Source organism: Lathamus discolor, chromosome 2, assembly GCF_037157495.1.
Source record: "Lathamus discolor isolate bLatDis1 chromosome 2, bLatDis1.hap1, whole genome shotgun sequence".
Taxonomy (NCBI): Eukaryota; Metazoa; Chordata; class Aves; order Psittaciformes; family Psittacidae; genus Lathamus; species Lathamus discolor.
Window position 1 is genome coordinate 105,068,495 of NC_088885.1, and position 19,274 is coordinate 105,087,768.

Genomic DNA, 19,274 nt, shown 5'->3' on the forward strand with positions numbered 1-19,274 from the left:
GGTCAAACTACATGACTTTTAGGATGCCTCCCTGGCAAAATTACGTCCCAGGTCTGTCAATACAGTTTTGGAAAAGAGACCATTTTGGGCCTGTGGGGTTTTTTTCCTTTCTGTTTGCATTTAGTTACATTTTTTTTTATTTTCTAAGCATACATTTGTTCTTTGGAAGGAAGGTCACACTTCTGTGCTACTTCAGCATACAGGTTCCTGTCCAAAAAATAGCACTGTGTCCAATCTCATAATAACTGATAATTGTGCTTCAAACAATTGCTATTCTTATATTACTTCTGACTTTGAATTATGGATCCGACCTAGTGATCAAGTTATAGTTGATTTGATTTGCATAACATATAGGAAATTGTTCTGGAACTTTCCTGAAGGAAAAAAAAGATAAATAAACAGAATAAAAAGTAAATAAATAAATAGGCAGAACTTCACAGAAATAGAGGTAGCCTAAAATGTCATTGTTTTTTCTTTATTCCTGATTCTGATGCTAGCATAAATTGCCCCAGTAGCTCACTGCATTAGTCAGGACTTCATAAGCCCTGATCCCAATGGTTAACTTAAATTTTTACCCTTGCACTCTAACATTAAAATTTCTCTTCTGTTGCATACATGAGTCATAAACAGAGATAATGTATTTTTATGTTCGTGATGACAACTGAAGGACAAACATCTCTTCTTTATGCTGCTAGTTAGAACGCCTTGCTTTTTAAAACTTATTACAAAAATTATGACTTTCAAGTGTTTCAAGATGCTCTGCTATGAACTTTGAATCATTAATTAGTCTATATTGAAACATAGTTTAAAAATGGATAATGGACATTTTGTGGTGCAAGAGCCACAAGAACCTTAGTAAGCACGGTAATAAGGATTTTACACTGTATAGTAAAAAAACATTAAGTGAAGCATAGTTGTGCAAGACAGGATATAATTTACTGTGGCAAGTTTAGCAAACATTGTCAGTTGAAGAAAATTTTTATTATCATACTATATGACAGGCAGAAGTTGAAGCAATATTTCTTTTCTCTTTACCCTGATATAAATTCATGACAGATATGTCCATTCACAGACTGGAATTAGTAAACTCAATTCTTTGCAATATCAAGTGGCAGATAAAATATATGCCGTATGTCACTCCTTCAAAGGTCCTTCTTACTGTGTCAAGGTTCAGGCAAAATCAATATTCTCAGAATCAGTAATCAGGTATTTCTTAATCCTGGAGATTTCAGAGCTCCTACTAGGTGATTTGAGCAAAGTTACATGTGAACCAACACCACTTCACAGAGGAAAAGATCACACACAGAAAAAGAAACAAACTCCAAAATAACCTGCTAGTTTTCATCTCTCAAAATCAGCAGTGTACTGGATGCTATCCATGACTGGTGTAAGGACAGTTTCATATATATTCTTTCAGCTAGACAAAATAAGTACAAATGTCACTGTGATTTCAGAGGAGCTCACAGCCGCTGGAAGCCAATGCTTCTTACCTCGAACGTGTGCAGACATTCATCACAATGCAGGCAGTGACATACAGTGCTGCAGCCTGCACCTTTCTTCTGCACCTCTGAGTAACTCTGAGATGACCATCTGCTCTTACCATCAATTTCAGAAGTCTCCCTTATGATTTGAGCTGTCAGTATTTATCAAGACCTGAAAGCTAATTGGAGTCACCAGGTCACGCCTGGGAGAAGCCAAGCTGAAGCCCTCCTAGCGGCAAAACCCCCACATCTGTTTTCCCACAGGTCACTGCAGCCAACCCACTTTGGCAGGACCAGCAGAACTCCCGGCTGCTCTTGCCAAGCACCAGTGTTGGACTGTTGGCTGTTGTTTCCTTCCTGATTTGTTTCTTAGCCCTTCCACTTCTGTTTGCATGAACGAAGAGGGCATCGGGTTGTGGGGAAAACCAGTAAAAACAGTGGCCATGAGAAGGAAGGACTAACAAAGACTGAACTAAAATTATTACAGGATGCTGCAAGTCTCTCCAAATCAAAGGAGTTTGTAGTTATTTTTTTGCCCTTACTTTTTTGGTTTTTTTCATTTTTATTTTATGAAAGGGAAAAGTGAGCAACTGATGTGAAGAAAACCCAGCTGTTCTGTTAGAAACCTTGTCTGTCAAAACTCAATTTCAACAGAGAATTTTCAACTCTTGCTACTTTCCACATCACTCTGACTTTAGTTGCAAGAAAGGAAATTCAATTTCCATATGAGGAAACATTTTCTCATAGTAGTAATAGTGAAAAGCAACACTTAAAAAGGTTGTGACATACCCAGAAGTGAAGGCTTCTAATAAGACATTAGAACAGTAACCTGTGTAAATCAGAATATGTATTTCTGCCTTGGGACAAGGGAGTAGACTAGTTCAGTCCTATTTTCTACTTTTTGTAGTTTTGCTGGAGCTAACCAAACCATCAATGCAACTCTAGACTTAACAGAGCAGAGTCTACAAAAGATGTCTGTGGAAGGCTGAAGGTTGTAAGTGTTTAAAACTTATAGTCCACCACCTTCTTACAATAAAATACAATACAATACAATACAATACAATACAATACAATAACAGAATTAATGCAGTGTTAGGGCAAATGATCCAGGACTTATGCAAACCAAAAAGTCAGTAATTATCTAATTATATTAATTTGATAAAGGTTTGGTAATTTTCACACTTAGCTACTGTGACACTACCTCAAAGAGGTTTTTTCTTCTTTTAGAACTATTTATATATGCTTATCATGGCACTTGTGAAATATCACAACTTGACTGACAGATGTTAGGAAAAAGGGGTGGTTTTCATTATACTCCCTGCCCATCATCTCAGCTATTCTCTAATGACTTACCTTAATTACACCTTTAAAAAAAAAAAGATTCTGTACACAAAATAGTAGCCTATGATATTGATTAAAGACAATTAATTCATGCTAATTAAAGTTAATTAGTTGGTGACAGGTTTCAGCGGGTAGGAGAAACAAACAGAAGCAGAAACAATTCTCTGTTTGAACATTCCACTTGGATTTTATTTGTGCTCCACAGCTCTAACCTGCATTCTTTGGCTTCAGCAGGAAACCCCTCTGTGTATGATTGCATATTTAAAGAGTATTAAACTACAAAACAGCCTACAATTCTCCATTACTTGTTGTGCTGGGTTTTTTCTGATCATGCCTGGACAATTTTTTAAAAGATAGCTTTTAACCTATCAAGGAGAAACAAATCTTGATGCAAGAATCATGGTGAATATGTCTGCACATATTCTTATAAACAGACACAGGCCAGTTCTGCCTCTTCTTCCATAAAACCATCTGCAAATCGCCTCCAAAGTGAGGCTATTAGCTTAGATTCCACATCCAGCAAATGCATCCCTATTGCTTCTATTTGACAACAAGATCCAAATGCAGAGAGAGTGTGTGCTTTTTTTCTACCTGTGATCATATCTCATGTACCAGCTACAGCTTGAAACAGGAGTCTTTCAGGATTTGAAGGAAAAAAGGAAATAAGGCAAAAAGGTTGCAAAACAAAACAGAAAACCTGGACTGAGCATCTAAAGGCCAGCTGAAAAAGAAAAAAATATAATTCAAAAACATCTCTTCTCTCCATATTATCCAGAACATAGTCATATTTTTTGTATGCCTCCCCCTGCAACAACAGAAGGTAATCAAAGGGCCCCCCGCAACAAAAGCAGGTAATCAAAAGGCTGTCTCTTTAATCTGCACATAAATCCATTTAGACACAAGGTTTTGATTAAACAAATACTGCAATTTTAGGACACAATGCAGCAAGGAAACTCGGACATCTGTAATAAAGATCTGTTTGACAAAGAAGCAAGTATGTATTGGAAGGGGAAGTAACTTCTATTACCAGTAACTGTTCCCCATGTAGCAATTTAGTTGTTTTCATTTACTGCAGCACAGAAAAATTACCCAGCTCTCCAAATCTGCATAAGAACTTATGCATGAATTGCAATCCTCTTTTCCTGATGGAACTTCCAGCAAGAGTTAACCTGTATAGTCTCTCAATACTACTGTGACTTTACCCCATGAAGTTAATAATCAACCTGAAGAAGGGCTAGAGGTAATTTACTTGCAGTAGAAGTGCTTAAGCACCAGGAAACTTAATGCATTTCATGCATTAATTGCTACATACATGCCTATTAGTTTGTGACAGAACAAAGTCGCTGCACTTATCAGTTGCAATAACAGCCTTGCCACTGTTCACAAATGCTACCAAATTGCTTGTGAAACATTTTAGAGACCAGCTAAGTCATAGTAAGACTTTTAAAATCAAATAAATGTCTAAGCGTTTATCAAATAACTATGTCAAAAGCCTAAATGATTACATATTTGAAAGCTAGTACATTGGAGAACTGCAGGTTCTGTAAAAGACATTAATACTGAAAAAAAAAATCCCTCAGAAATCTACCTTTAAGATCTATAAAGAACATTTCTTTTAGAGAGATGTATGACAAGAAAAAAAAGTCCAAACCTCAAATTCCACTGGATTGGAAACACCTAGAATATCTGTAAAGTGTATACTAAGATAATTTAGTAACCTTTACCTAAAGCAGAGATACAGGGATACAGGGAATAAGCAGAGTGTTAATTAGCCTTTTTCTTAAAGTGAAATGTGTAAAACTGACAATAGTGTCAGACTGTAGTGAACTGAAAGATTTATTTCCCATAAAGGACCCATTGCAAAGACTGTTTATGTGAACTAGCATTTCTCCTGCAATTGGAATTGCTATACAAACAGAATTCCCCTGAGAAATGCTAAAAGATCATCCCAGCATGTGGTCATTGTGAACTGTATCTGTGATGTATCTGGCTTGCTGTATTATATTAAAATGGTTCCAGCTGTTTTGGAAAAGACACTTTTAAAATACTGTGAGGTGGTAGGTGCTTCCGTGCTTCCTAGGTGTTACCACTACGGAGCAACACTGTGCTAGTTCTGTATATGGCACAAGTGGTTGCTCTTGGGAGAAATGTCCATCACTCCATCACAAACAGTGCCCAGACAGCGCTCTGATGCTGCATTGTGTCAAGTGAGATGCATCCAGGTCTTACTTCCATTAAAATCAATGGCTAAATACCTCTGTGAATATAGTATTTGTGGTTAATGTCACTGATTGGAGCAATAGTTAGTAATTAAGCTGTATTGCAATGGCCCTGCATTCTGGCACCCTGCAGAATGCAAGCCATACCCATTCTATGCATTAAATGTTGTTTCAAGGCTAGTGTCTGTGCTTGAACAAGAATTTTTGTATGAACAGTGTCTTGATTTAAATTATCACTACTTTACCCTTCACATATTGTCCCTATTGTCAACTATTAAAAAAAATGAGAACCTGAATACATCCATCTTCAACTCTGGGCCTTTGTATTTCAGTCAGAAAGTTAAAAACTTTCTGTTTCAAAGCTTCTACTTGATTTTCTGGAAGCTGTATTCAGACCACCTCTTAACTCTTCTGTAGTCTGAATAAATGAACGAGGATCTATTGCTATACTGTGCTATAGGCTCAACTTTTTGTAAGTAGCCTAAAGTTAAAGTTAAGCACATATCTTGAGAAATTGCATATTTCGTCAAATACTTGACACATAGAACGGTTTGAAAAGAGATGCCTGCTTATAGCACTGTGTGCCAAATTTTCAAACAATCATATTTGCAAACTATGGGTTTTCAGGCTTCTTGAGCAAGTCCTGCACCACTGCTAGTGGGTGTCTAATCCAGGGACAGCAAGTGTTCTAAACATGCAACTACTTTTATTCAAGAACCTAGCTATTCCTAGTAGGTAGGATGCAGGCGTAACAAGATTTATGTCCCTGTTTTCAGTTTAGTAGTGGTGATGCCTTACAGTTTTCATGCAGCAGTTTTAATAAGCAAATCCATAAAGCACAGGCAGCTTATGAAAACTTTTGTGTTTATTGAACACTTTGCATGCACAAGCATGTTCTTTGCAGTGCTGCTTTTACAAAGTAGACAGATTTATAAATAGAAAAGAAAATGGGCATAATCTACAGGGTTGTTTTTAAGACAGTCTTCATTCTGTCAACATGACGACTGTCTATTTCACTTCTTTTTTCTATCTCTTTCTTGCTGATCATCCTGTATCTCACCTAGCACAGACTCCTCCTCATGGGAAAATAAAATAACTCCTTCAACCCCAGTTGTTAGCAGGGATCCAGTACCACAATTACATACAAATGTATTTATAGCTGTGCTTTGCATTTGCAGGAACATGAATCTCTCTCAGATGGCAAAATGCAGTCACTCTCTTTTTTGCCATATCATTATCCTAAAAGATGATAATTAAAATTATTTCAAAGTTCAGATTTGAATGACATTTTGATTACAGACTGTTCAGTATTGCCGTATTTTGAAATTTATCTCATTAGCCTTGTATTCCATAACCAAAGTAGTATGTCTGAATTATCATTAATAACTCTAAATAGAAATAAGATTTGTATTCTGTACACTGGATGTCTCAAACTATACTTTTTTTTTTCTTATTTCACTTTCTGAAGGCTTCATGTAATTATGCACCTTCTTTCAAAATAACATCAAGCTATTTTGAGCTCTGCTGGGAGAAAACATAGCTTATTAGCATCCTGTACTATAATGGAATAAGATGAAAAGTTGAAGCATACATTGTTTGATGAAGAAAAAATTTTCTGCTTAAAATAGTGAAGGAGGAAATGCTGTTTAGCTATGATACAAAACATAAAAGATCAAGCACTGCAAAGTGCAGGAATTCTTTGTTAGCTCTCCAGATCAACGTCATCATTCTTCTGTTTCTTGAAGGTACTTCAAATTGTTTCGATTTTAGCTATTACACATAAAAATCTTGGTAAGAAAATACTTTTTTGACTGATTTTTTAAAAAAGTGTTTGATTCAACAACTTCAAGAACACAGCCAATCTGTGTCAATGCTTCCCTAGCTAGATAGTGCCTATGGCGGATCCATCTCACAGGCACGTCCTGTACTCACACTGCCTACACACTCTATCACCATGAATGAACTATGGATATAAAATATGGCTGTGGCTGCCCCATCCCTGGCAGTGGTCAAGGCCAGGTTGAATGGAGTTTTGATTGACACAGTTTACTGTGAGGTGTCCCTGCCCATGGCAGTGGGGTTGGAACTAAATGATCTTAAGGCCCTTTCCAACCCTAACTATTCTATGATTCTATGAAAACCCCAAGTGCTTATGTTCCCTTACAGTGATTCAGTTGACTGCCGTTTGTGGAAAAGAGAGGGAGGCTGGGAACAGTTGGGTCTCCCTTCTGACCCATTTATTCAACTTGGTGGCTGAAAACATGGAAAGTCTGAGAAGAAGAGTGCAGCAGTAATGGTGTCCTGCTGAGAAATATGAAGTCTTCATCTCTTTTATTACATATCAGGGGTAAACCAGTCAAAGTATAACAGAAGTCAAACTCTTTCTGATCAGGAACTGTCTTGTCTTCTAGAGAATGGGTATGAGATACTTTCCCATGGAACAAGGTGTCTTCAAAACCTGGCTTCCTCATTCATGGAAAGGTCAGGGAGGTTTGGATAAAAAAAAAAAAAAGAAAATGGAAAGAAATTCCATCTCCAGTGCCATTGTTTCTGGAAGTGCTGGGAGGTATCAGCACATATGGCATTTGGTTGGAGTCGGTTTAGGGCAGGTCTGTCAGGGGAGTTTTCCTTTCTTGCTCTGCCTTGCAGGCTGCATAGGAACTCAACAAGCAACTTAAAAGGAATTGTGCAGGCTGCTGGGACCCTATTCAATGGTGGCTTTTTTCAAAAATCATTCTTTGAGACCTTCTCACCAACTGTAACAATTTTGCCTGTTAAAGGACTAAATAGTTAAACATCTGCACTGGCCTGGGAAATTATTCCATTTGCCACCGATAAATTGCTTAGTATTGACAACTCCTTATATGTAACAGCCAAATTAAAAATCAAAATTCCCCATTTTTCTAATGTTTGCTTTCTCTGTGGCCTTTTAATTACATTTAGAATGCAGTTCCAAGGGCTGGTGAGAGACCATAAACAACAATATTCATTAAACCTTGACAACCTCGTATTTAAATGGAAGCAACCCCTTGGACAACAAAATACACCACCACTACCAAATCACATCAGAGAAAAATACCTGCTAGTTATAAACCTGCAAGGTAGGAAGGTGAATCCCTCAACAAAACATATAGAAAATTACACAGTGAGGATGCAATTTGGTAAAAAGGAGTTAAAGCCAAAAGCAATCAGCTTTTTTCCAGGAGTGAGAGTTAGAGATGCAAAAAGAAACTATACACGGAGATAGATGCAATTATCCTGCACTCCATAACAGAGTGTGATAGAAGTTCAAAGACCTCTTAGTGGGAAGAAGTCAGAGCATGTTACCCACGCTTTTAATGTCTAATGTAGAAATGTACATTTTCTTTTGTACCATCAATTTACAGACAAAGATATTTGGATTAGAAGTCTTACAGGCTCTACATTTCTTCAAGCTTCAGTTTTATTTATTCCTGGAGGCTTAAATAGTACAAAAAACATGGACACCTAAGCAGCTCGAAAGTTTGAAACTCTTGAGAAATTTGTGCTAGAGAAGATATTCCTGGGCAAAAAGCCCAAATCAGGAAAAAGGTCTAGCCTCTCAGCTCTCAGGTGACCAACATGAAAAAAATCATCATTTATTAGAGAAAGAGAATTTACCTGATCTGGGACATCATTCAGTAGGAAAAGGATTGGCTTTATATTTCAATATGATATTATCCTGACAATACAATACCCAACTTGTTCTTCATAAAATGAAAATATGAGCCATATTCTAAACAATAAAAGCAGGACATCCTTCCTACAGAAAAATAAAAAAACCCACAGGCCATAAACCTGAGGAATTCATTGTAAAAGGATGCTTTGAAGGCTAAAATTTTACATGATCATGAGGGGAAGCCAGATAACCATATTTTAAAACAAACAAACAACTCAACCTTAAATACCCAGAAGCAAAATCCACTAAACTGAAAAAGTTTGAGCCTTGTTTGTGAGTCATCAACCCATGGTTACTGCCGTAACCAAAATACTTCACTAGCAGGACCTGAGCTCACTGTAAGTATATCCTTACATTCTATCATGAAGCTCAGTGCTACAACAGGTGAGCCCTCTCTGCTTGACCAGCTGACTGGCTCCACCAGAAGAACCTGGGGCTAGTACTGAAAATTTCTGCTTTATCTCCATCCTCCTGTCTCCTTCCTGTGGCACTTACTCCCTATTGTAATCTTGGAGAGCAAAGCAGCCAAATAACCTTGAGAGAAGTGTTGTTGCTGTGGCTTTGTCCTGGGTCTTGGCAGCAGGGGGGAGCCAATACTGGTCAGTCGAGTCTCATACAAGCTGTCTGTAAGTGAGCAGCAGAGGGGTTATGGTGGAGTGGCCTAAGGGTTCAGCTGCCCATGCAAACCCAGTTTCTAGCACAGTTCTGCTCAGTTTTTGCTGTTCACAATGTATGAGTTAATCCTGATAGCTAGTCTAAAACTAGCTTGGAGGAGCTTTTATCTCACCATAAATAGGCCCTTTTCAACTTCTCCTTGACTCAATTACCCATTGGCAGAGGCAATTAGAAAAAATTAGTTAAGGCCCTTTTCCTACCTCAAGGGTACCATGCAGATAAACATATTGTAGATAATGGTGCGCTCAGACTCTGGAGTAACAGAGACCAAACAAATGTCTTCATTGTATTCTTACACGACCTTGTTACGATAGAACCATAGAATACCTGGTAGAAAGGGGACCTCAAGGATCATCAGGTCCCAACTTTCTTAGCAAAAGCACATTCTAGACACCTTGATGAACCTTTTTGCTGCAAATCTATTCTTTAACATACCTTCATTACTAGATTTGTTTTTACATGTGAACAGATTAGAGAAATTACAGTCAGTACCAAATAGCAAGAGTCAATCTTCCACAAGCTCCACTGCCCTCACCTCCTACCAAGAAAATTACCCTCTGGCTTTGGAATTAAGATTTTAAAAAGGGGGGGGAGAAAACAATGTTTCTCTTTTTCTTCCTTTTATTGCCTACTGAGCCCAAATGCCACTTGTGAAGATTGTACAAAGAGAAAAAATCAATTTACTGATGCAGACATGTTCAGATATTTTGCTCCAAGTCTCTATACCCATGCATGGCTAAGAATAACAAATGAAACATGCGAATCTTTTCAATTATACATTACAGATAACCAAACATTGTTTATGGAAAATGTGCTTAGTGGGAATAATAGACAGATAGATACAAATTAGATTGAGACTGAAATGCAAGTCTGTTGATTTTCTGTCACACTAGAGTAATGAAGCATGCAATAAAAGTATGCCATAGGCTAGTTAATAGTCAATGGGAAAAAAATATACAAATGCCTGAAGAAATGTTTTTTTCCTTCAGTACCTATCATAAGTTTAGAACAAAAGCTGAATATTAATGTCTTAAAAGGGAAAAAGCAAAAGACAATGCTGTTATATCAGTTATCTCTAATATTTGCATGTCAAGAATGGCATGTTATTTCAGACAGTAGTCATTTCACACAAAACAAAATATGAAAACTACATAAACAGAACTTTAAAAAATTACCTGATTTGTAAATCTATAAATTAAATGTAAAAAAAAAAAAAAAAAATAAAAAAAAGTCCAAATGTAAAAAAGAGACCAAACAGATATCAAATAGTACTTAAAAATCTGTTTGGACAATATTTTTCTTTTTATATTTCAATAAAAATGGTAGTGATATGTAGTGGTCATCAGAAAAAGGAAATTAAAATATTTCATCAGTAACAGCACCTTCACCCATCTTTCTCTTTGGGATTTAACTGATATAAAAACTGCATGGGATGCCGTTGACATTCCAGTGAGCCCTCCTCCGCTTGCCCAGTCACTGCATTAGAGGTGGTTTAACACTGTGAGGCTCATACTTTGAACTGTGGTATTCCTTTCACCAGTCTTGTCCCTCCCATACAGCTTAACTGTATTGTCAAAACTTCCAGTATAGAGAGAAATCAGAATTTACAGAACAAAAGGTAGTACAGGTGGTCATGTTAACTGCAGCTACAAACCTAGGATTGTAGAGATGCTGTCTCAGCCTGGCATGAATTCTCCAAATAGTCCATCACCAGCTCTCTGCACAAAAAGTAAAGGAAGAAAGAAAAATAAAAGAAGTTCACCCTGCTTTATCAAAGGATTCCACTTTTCCCCTTCCTGCCTCCTGCTCCATATCAACAACAGATACACTGCTGCTGTTGCCTTCAGACAGTTCCACTGAGGACTCTGGAGCTCAAGATTTTTATGAGAACGAGATAAGAAAGAAGTAAAACAGCTGATGTAACTCCTCAATCTCTGAATCATCAGCTAGAGATTTCAATAAATCAACTAATTATTTTACTCTATCAAAAGTGTAGAGTCTTTTAGTAATACATATTATTATCCTTATTCCTTTGCTTATTTTTATTTGTTAAATTTAATTAGTATAAAAAGGCTTTAATAGTTCTTCTCTTACCTAGAAAGAAAGCATGAAGGTGATATTCGGGTTTCTTTGAGCTCTGTTTTTAGTGAGAATATAATATTAAATTTCAAATCAAGAAACTCACTGTGCATTAATTGTGATCCTATGCTAATTACTTAAAAGTTTTTGAGTTTTTTTCAAAAATTAACTACAATAACTAAACATGAAGTTTCTGCTTGTTAATAGCATACTAGAAGACCCAGACAACAGATTATCCCCTTACACGAAAAACCATTTTGCCATCCTTAATATGATGCATGTTTTACAATTAAGCAATAAAACAGAGCTTCCCCATCAGATAGTGAATTGTAAGAGAAGCAAGCTATCCCAAAGAAGGCTTCAGGTCAAAAGCTACCTAACCTGTGGCACAGTCTGCCATTAACAATGCTTATCATAAACAAGGCTAGAAGGAGAAATATATTACTACCTTGTCAGAGGTTCTAGAACAGGAAAATGCAAAGTCCTGGATCTTTCTCTTCCAAGGCGCTGGCTCCTCTTAAACTTTGAAAGACTAGACCTGTAAAAAAACCACCTAAATTTTATATCTCTTGAAGGCTTTATTGTTTCTAAGTTCATATAATACTGAATATCTTCCTTTACCATTTTTACACATACTTTTTAACAAGTATAGTATCTCAATCTACATGCAAATATTGTCATTTATGTAAGCGTAATGTAAAATTAAGGATATATTTATTTTTAAGGGCAATTGTATCAATTAAAGTAGCTTTCACTGAAAGCTACATCAATATCAATTATTTCAATGACAGTACTCCAAAAACAAAATTAGTAAGAAAACTAAAAAAATAAAGTTCAGGAATTCAAAGAAATGGGAGAGAATCACAGAAATAAAGTTCTTCATAGAAATAAATTCATTAATTGAGAAGCCTGTTATGCATCACAGTAGCTGCTTATTGAAGGTGAAAATAATTACAGAGCAATTTTGATAATGGATAATCATGTGGAAAATATTTAACAAATGCCTAATCTAGGTTTTCTTTGGTTAAAATGTCCCCCAAAAGCTCTGTATAGAGGAAACACAGAGAAAACATATGGTAATTAGGAAAGTAAAAAAGAAGGATGATACTAGACAGCCAATCACACTTTAAACATATACTCTTTTTAACCATTCTCATTCACGGTTTAAAATTAATTAATGTCCTTTTACAACATGTCTAGATTCTCCTGATGTACTGTTGATTGAACGTACTGAACATCTGCAGAAAATGTTTGTTATCTTGCGTTTCAGTATTTGAGCAATGGTGTCTGACCACTACACTATACGAGTAAAAAACATCTCTTAGGGCAAAAGCAATGCTAGCTTTTCCTTTTAAAACTTTTCTAGTCTTTCACATTGAACAGTAATATTGTTCCTAAAATACTTGCAACAACATAACAAAAAAGTAGTAAAACCAAGTATTTAAAAATTAGTAAATGTTAACCTTTTAACTGTCCAGCTGCAGTTAACCGTTACTTGTATTGAGTCTAGTGCTCTCCTTGATTATGCTATTGAAGGCTTTAACAAAATTTTGTATATAATTCATTTTAGAAAAGTTGAAGTGGCAAAAAAAGTTTTATTGCAAGAATTTGCATTAATACCTACATGAGGCATTTAAAGTGAAAAGCCATTTAGACCAACAGTGCACTCTTGTGATATTTGGGCTGACAAAATCAGCTGCAGCTCTCCACATGGGCTCACGCCAGAGAATGACTGCTCTTAACCTGAGAGGAACAAGAGGATCAGGAAACTAGGTTTTTATTCTAAAGAAGTCCGAAGGAGGTCATGGTCCATAGCCATCCTTACCTCCTCCCACTTTCTTTTATTACTCTTTCCAGCCTGCCCCAGTGAAGGTGTCATGCCACCCTCACCCTGCACCCTGCTGCTTCATGATTTTGCTTTTCCCCATGTCTCATCAGCAAGAGCACAAATCTCCAGCTCTCCTCCTTCTGTTCCCCTCACTCCAATACACTAGATTCAACTACTTAGTGCAAGAAAATGACAGCACTACCTTTGATATTACTGCAAGCATTTTTGATTAATGACGGATTAAGCTGTAATCAATCCCAGGGTTTTGTCGCCATGAATATACATTAATGCTGGGAACCAAGCAAGAAGTGATGGCTGGAGGAAGAAGTAGACCAGTATTGCACCTTGAGCTTTTCTATCTACTCCAAACTCACACAGAAAATGCTCTACTGTAATTTCAATACCGGCTGGTATCATCCCACTCGCTGTATTTCAGTGTGCAAGATAAAATATGCTAACATCTGAAAAAGTTGGCTGAATCCTTTCTTGTTGGAGCTTTGTTTGAGTATATAGCACAACCTCAGGGATTAATTCATTACCAGTATGCCCCAGAAATTCCCTAATGCTTAATTTTCTATCATACTCTGTATTTGCTAAGTCACTGAAAAAGAATGAGTAACATTGTTATGCAAATATTGGGTTATTAGTCATGAAATTGCAAATATTTATATATTCTTAATTTACCCGACAATCACAATTAGTCTGTCTTCTGCTTCAGAAAAACCTCTTCTCCCGCTAATCCCTTCTCTGGCCATCTGTCCTCAAGAGATTATTGTTGGCTTTCTGATGGTAGAGTAGCCTAATAGTAGCCTTTTCTGCAAAGCTCTAAGTTTGCATATCATGCTGAGAATGGCATGGAATGAAAATCAGATCTACCAGGCCAATTGTTAAACAAGAATCAAATGGCAGGCTAAGTCCACTTAATGAAGGCAAGTGACTTCTGTGCGCTTGTTTTGCTAGAGGTAATGGCTATAGAATCTGAGACTTTAATGAGCATTTAGTATAGCTAATAAACTACAGCTGATGTATGCCCTGCCTACTGAATGGAAAAATTTTGTATACTGTAGAAATAGCATTTGTGTTTTTCTTGGCCCACTGAGGTCCCAGTTTTCATGCACTTCTCTTCTAGTTAACTTTACTGATCTTGGCTCCTCCTTGAAAGCCTGGATTATGTACTGAGCATTTACTGCTACAATTTCTAGATCTCTTTCTCCCTTCACATGTTGTGAAATACTGTTTATTTCCTGGTGTGCTCTTTGGAATTGAAACACAGTGGGATGAAAACAGAGAATATAAGTGTCAAACTGGCTATCATTTTGTGAGCACAGAACAGATAAAATCATTGTGAAAACTTTGTCAGGTGTTTAGGTTCTTCATTAATTACTTTGCATTTTCACCCTTCAAACTAGAATTGTTTACTGATTTCATGGCTCCATAAATACAAATAACAAATTTTATGCTTTGTGGTAACAGGGATTCAAGATTTTTATGTCGTGCAATTCTAGCTGCTTTTTCCTTGTAATTCATCATAGTACCTCTGTTTTAAACAGTAATATTCAAAAAAAAAACATTGAGTAACTCTCAGCCCCTCTCTGACATGGCCTTTCATCTCTACACACCTTCACAAAATAAAACAAAACAGAAAATGAATGCACTAACTAAAACATCAGTGTGTTATCAGCATTATTCTCAGACTAAAGCCAAAACACAGCACTGTACTAGCTACTAGGAAGAAAATAAACTCTATCCCAGCCAAAATCAGACACATTAGGAAGACTGATCTGCTTAAAATTATAGTGTTTTTTGCTTAGGTGGGTAGTTTTCAGGGGGCATTTTAATTTATTTCTCACCTGTGATCCCCTCTAAATGTTCAGTACCTTCAGAATAAATCTCTGAATATTAGCATTTGTGTTTCTTACCATTGTGTTTCCTACCATTGTGTTTCCTCAAATATTCAATGTGTTTAACCATAGCATCATACATCTCTGCTGAGCAGCAGAGAACCTCTACAGCAAGGTCGAAAGTATAGTAAATGCCACTCAAGCTCTTACTGCTGCAGCTTTGTACTCAGTATGCCTCCTGGAGGTAAAGATTTTTGTTAGCTGCAGTTAGGTGAAATTATGCTGTCCCTTGCACACCTACAGCCCCAGATCTGTTGGGCTGGTAGGAGTAACATTCACATATCTGAACACAGATATCTGAAATATTAATAGAGGGATACTTACGTATTAAGTTATTGTAACCTGAAGACCTCTCTGAAGGCCTTCCGGTCTTCTGCTCAAAAATTTTAAGCTAATAAAATGATCATAAGGCCAATCATATTCCCAATTCTTTTAATAACCTGATGAATCACCAGAATTCAATGAAATCAATATACCTCTTGTTGACAGCAAGTAATTTCTGACTTTTTAGACTTAAAACTAAAAATTGAGGGTTGTATTGTATGGGACCTTAAATATTGTTACCATGGATTATTACTCTTTAATTCATTCTCAATTCAGACAATGATCCAGAATATTGATACTTATTTCCTAAGGCTGAGTGAAAAGGCCTCTGTGCCTCCAGTGTATTTATTTTCACTGCGACTGAAATAAAATGTAAACACAAATTTACAGACTTTTTTTCTTAGTAGTTATTTATTACAACTTATGGTATGTTAATTTTTGTGCACGTAATAAAGTGGTAGGCTACGTACTGTACTCTTAGTACAGAACAGAAATTCACAGCGCAAGAAGACATAAAGGCCTTCCACAATTAACTTCCAAGGCACATACTGAGTATCTTAATGTCTAAAGCAGTGCAAAAAAACTCAGTTTGTAAGATGAGTCTTTCCTGACATGATATGAAATGAGGGCCCTTGGATCTGGAGCTCAAGAGCAAGGAGCATGACTAGGTATATTTGAAGAAAGTTATTCAAATGATGGACAAGGCAGGCAAAAAAAAAATAGTAAAAGTAATGCTCTGCACTCCTGTGACATCAGTCTCTTGACTGTGCCCTGTTCTTCCATACCATGCACACTGTTACTATTAATTATTTTTGTGTATTATAATGGCACTCAGTGGGTCCAAATGGTCTGAAGAAAAGGAAGTTAAAAAGCAAAGATGAAAATTGTGTGCGCATTTGCAGATGGAGAGTAAGAGTAAGGCATATTTTTCCTCCTTGGAAATCTGAAAGACACTTGAATACGATGAACATACTTTCTTTTTCCTAATTTCTTTTTCTTCTTCAGGTCACCTTCCTTGAATGTGCTGTTTAGCCTTTTCACATCCAATTATTATATGCCAAGGACCCAAATAACTCTCACTGGAACTGTCGAACTGCTGACTGCAGAGGGTTTGTGTTTTCACCAGCCTTTCTGCACACAGATGAGTTACTTCCTCTGTCCCTGAGCCCAAATTCACCTTTTCTGTAGTTGCCTTGAGCTTGTGTTTGGTTTTCTTGAAAGAAAACAAATTTTCTCAGTTTATACTGTTAAGAATATTATTATGCTTTCGGGCGTTGCTATTTAAGCACTATTTAATACACCCAAATGTGAAATCTTTCTTTAAGGTAACTCATGCTATTCCCCCACTATGTGTTTCAGTAATAGGGACTACCACCTCTTCATGAAATATTGTTAAAGCTCAGTACATGTTTTACCTTCATGACCTGAATTACAGTTCTCCGTAATGATCACTTAAATTTACCCAAATTAGTATAGTTGGACTTCAGCGCTGCAGAGTTCACTCTGGCTTGTTAACTTTTCAGTTCAGCTACCAGTTCTGTCTTTAGTAGAACTCTTGGACTGAAAAAAGCACACAGTGACAATAATCTTGGTGAACAGCAAGCTCAACTATCTACCTGAGTATTTAAACACTATTTGTAACACAGACCGTAGTCTTTTTCTGCATAGACTCTTTGATTTACATAGAGTCTGCCAAATGATAGGAGGGGAGGTTATAAAGATCAGGAGTAGCTGAAAGGGTTATCCTCCTGGAAGACAGAATATTTTCCCTTTGACTGGCATTTTCTCTTTTTTTTTTTTTCTTCCTTATAAATGTTTTCAGAAACAGTGGATGATTTATTTTAAAATGACCCTAATTCAAGGTTATGCCAATGAGACAACTGTCTTTCTCTTTGATTTAGATGTTCCAATCTTTCCCTTACGCAAAGACTGTGTTGGCTTCATTTCCTTTATAAGTTATCATTCTCCCAGAGTTACCAGGACACTGACTCACAAGTTGTTTCACTAGCAGGTAAGTGGAGATTTACTACATATGCCTATTTTTATTTTATCTAATCTTTGTTTTTTTACTAGTTTTACTTTTTAGCATAAAAAGATGTAAATATATTGGCTCAGCAGCATGACAAAAAAACACAATAATATTTTTAAGTAGCTCTCAGGAAAGAAGTTCCTGGATCTTGCATACTTTTTTTTTCAGTAAGACATACCTGGATTTACGCTTGGGTACAACTAAACAGCAGGGGATGTACTACAAATCCACACCCTCATTTTTCCAGCATTTAAAAACTGATGGTTTTTTTTTGCTACTGGAGCAATCACAGCCAGAGAAAAAGATGAGTAGCTCTTTAAAACCACGCAGGAGGACTGCTTTCTTTACAGCTGAAACACAGAACTTCTTTTTCAAGACATGGTTGATGCTTTTCTTTACAGATTTCCTTGATGGCTGCTGGTAACGATATTTCTGTGATGGCACTATTACTGGCAAACTTAATGATTTACTGGAAAGAATAAGAACAGATCAGTGGCCTCAGAAATGTCACTTGAAGGTCTCTTGACTGATATTCAAAATGATCCCAGAGAACTATATGTCTTGTATTCAAATTTGCTAATATCCTTTATTCATTGTAGAAAATTACAGCTATATATAGGCTTAAAATTAATTTATTCTGGAAGCAAATAAGATCAGTGTAGTGAAAGCAGACTATGAAGTCTGGAGCACAGTATCTAATACTTAAAAAAAAAACCCATCCATCAGCCTACTACAATCTTAATAAAGAAACATATATTTAGTAGGCACTGATTATTGCAATTTGTCACCAAGTGACTCTGATGGATTGAGACTGATCTACTACAGCAAAAGATGTGACCAAAGGGTGTATGCGCATCACTTCCAAAGCAATTACCTGCAGCAGGTGCAGCAAGTTATCTGCCAAAAAACTCTGTTTGGGTTTGGTTTTTTTTTTTTCTTCCTTATGTAGATTATATTGGTACAAGTGACAAGAGACTAATCATTATATTTCTTTATGTATCATAACTTTACAAAGCAACAGCAGCTTTATGGAAAGTAAGCAAACACAAGGGAAGGGCCCTTCCAAATGCAAGTACTGGATAAGGAAACAAAACACCAGTCACTGGCGCCTTCGTGCATTTACAGTCCTTGATTTTTAATACAAGTTCCAGCTTTTCTCGTTGTAGGTTGCTCATTTTCAATAAATTGTATACCCACTTGATATGAAGAGGGTTATTTCACTAATGATTTTGTGCTCATTCTGTGTTCTGTGCCCATGACGAGTTTTTATACAGCCTCCAACATTTAATGCAATTTATTTTAATTCCAGATACTTGAGATATCAGCATAGCTTAGTCTCAGCAACTACATGTGAAAAATTCTACTGTCACAAGGAGTTAATCAATTAAAGAATGTTTCCTGACTTCTCAGGTTTAATTTATTTTTCTCACTGACATTTTAATGGGTTTTGTCATTACATTCATAAACATCCTAAATAATTCCTTTTCCTCCCTTCTATTATAAAGATTTTTTTAAGTATATTGAGAACTCAGTCCATCTTTTCTTAATTATTTTCACTTTTCTTGCTTTCAGTATCTTTGCTGAAATATACAAGGCTGTGCATGTTTTGCATGAAACTACATTAGCATTGTATAAAAAGAAGTAGCCCTGGCCGATAAGTTTCTGCCTTGCTTAGATGCTTTACTGGATTTTTTGTTGTT

General features: G+C 36.5%; 1 long non-coding RNA gene across 3 annotated transcripts in view; it reads right to left on the reverse strand.

Annotated features, from left to right (window-relative positions):
- LOC136009340 (uncharacterized) overlaps positions 1-16,751 on the reverse strand; it is a 172,425-nt gene extending 155,674 nt beyond the window's left edge. For 2 of the 3 annotated variants that reach the window (XR_010610506.1, XR_010610507.1), the window contains exons 1-3: positions 16,519-16,751; positions 11,941-12,030; positions 11,068-11,131 (exon numbers count right to left, since the gene is read on the reverse strand). This is a non-coding gene — a long non-coding RNA (uncharacterized LOC136009340). Of the gene's footprint in view, positions 1-11,067; positions 11,132-11,507; positions 11,551-11,940; positions 12,031-16,518 lie in introns of all 3 variants that reach the window. The other variant, XR_010610508.1, reaches the window with a different exon arrangement.
- Positions 16,752-19,274: the final 2,523 nt, after the last annotated feature.